The sequence below is a fragment of the Lolium rigidum genome, chromosome 1 (genome assembly GCF_022539505.1).
Source record: "Lolium rigidum isolate FL_2022 chromosome 1, APGP_CSIRO_Lrig_0.1, whole genome shotgun sequence".
NCBI classification, from domain to species: domain Eukaryota; kingdom Viridiplantae; phylum Streptophyta; class Magnoliopsida; order Poales; family Poaceae; genus Lolium; species Lolium rigidum.
In genome coordinates, this window is record NC_061508.1 from 300,201,849 (window position 1) to 300,203,758 (window position 1,910).

Consider the following 1,910-nt stretch of genomic DNA (forward strand, 5'->3'; position numbering starts at 1 on the left):
CTCGTCTCGTTTCAATTTCAGCTGCTTTCTTTTCGAGCTCTCTTCCCTTACGGGCTAGCTTATATTGGTACGCCTGCAACTCTGCGATTGTGGCAGTGGTATTCATCGGCTCCGTGCCATTCAAGGCTCTTGTCGCTCTATCCCAAGCTTCTTGCGGGAGTTGAACTCTTTCTCTCGGCTCAGGACCAACGTACTTGGTGCCTAAACCTCTCGTGAGATCAGCGGGATAGACGTATGGATTTCCCAAGTTGTCGAAGGCCTCTGACGTCTCGGGCTCTGCTCGGTTTGCTTCCTCAATGGCGTACACTTGGTGATGCGTGGAAGCTTGAGTGTTGTCGGTATTGGTAACACCGTCATATAGATCGGCGAAGACCTCACGAATAGAAGTAGATCTGTCGATGAAATCGAAAGCATCGATGCTGTCAGAATCGCTGCTTATATTTGAGTTCGCAGACGACTGATACGTCTCCAACGTATCTATAATTTCTGATTTCATGCATTTTCCGGAACTAACCTATTAACAAGATGCCGAAGTGTCAGTTCCTGTTTTCTGTTGTTTTTGGTCCAGAAAGGCTGTTCGGGCAATATTCTCGGAATTCGACGAAACAAAGACCAAATATATATCTTATTTTCCCCGGAAGGACCCAGAACACCGAAGGAGAGACGGAGAAGGGCCAGGGGGCCCCACACCACCTGGCCGCGCGGCCAAGGAGGGGGGCGCGCCGCCCTATGGGGTGGGCCCCCCAGGCACCCCCTTGCGCCGCCTCTTCGCCTATAAAGTCCCTCGCGACCTAAAACCTCAAGACGAATTGACGAAACTCCAGAAAGACTCCAGGGGCGCCGCCGCCATCGCGAAACTCTGTTTCGGGGGACAGAATCTCTGTTCCGGCACGCCGCCGGGACGGGGAAGTGCCCCCGGAAGCCATCTCCATCGACGCCACCGCCTCCATCATGCTCCGTGAGTAGTTCCCCCATGGACTACGGGTTCTAGCTGTAGCTAGTTGGTACTCTCTCTCCCATGTACTTCAATACAATGATCTCATGAGCTACCTTACATGATTGAGATCCATCGATGTAATCGGTGTTGTGTTTGTTGGGATCCGATGAATTGTTACATTATGATCAGTCTATCTATATAAGTTTGTGAAGTTATTGTTGCTGCAATCTTGTTGTGTTTAATGCTTGTCACTAGTGCACGAGTGGCATGATCTTAGAGAATTATACCATGGAGAAGAAGAGCGTGCAGCACCTCACCCTCGTCAGTCCGAACGGGAACAGGAGGGCATGCAATCGATCCTTGGCCGCGCTCGTTCGCCGCACTTATCGGCCACGGAGCAACTCGATGCACCATGCTACCTCCACTCCTATATCGACCCAAAGGACGGCCGGGAGAAATCCAGTCACCTATTAAGGAACTGCCGGCACTTCCTGGAGATTCGGCAGTTCTGTGACGACCTCAGAAGCGAAGCTATATCAAGAGCTCGCATAATGGAGAAGAGGGCAAGATCCTACAGCTACCAGGCAGAGCCGTACGTGCCGGAACCGTACGAACCAATGGAGAAGGACGAGTATGTACCAGCCGAAGTATTCCCGGAACGCGTGGGCAGGTCAGCATGATCCATAAAACCAGCTTTTCAAAAAGGGAAATCAAGAAATTCTCGCGAGAAGTGAAGTACGCAGAAGTCGCTATGGTCGACACACCCGAATTCATCGACTGGTCGGAACAAAGTATCTCTTTCGACAGGACAGATCACCCGAAAGCCGTCCCTAGACCAGGTCATGCGGCTCTAGTCCTCGAGGCGCAGATCGGAGGGTACAACATGAGTAAAGTATTCATGGACGGAGGAAGCGGCTTAAACCTACTATTCGCCAACACAATGAAAGCAATGGGTTTAACAGTCGACATGCTG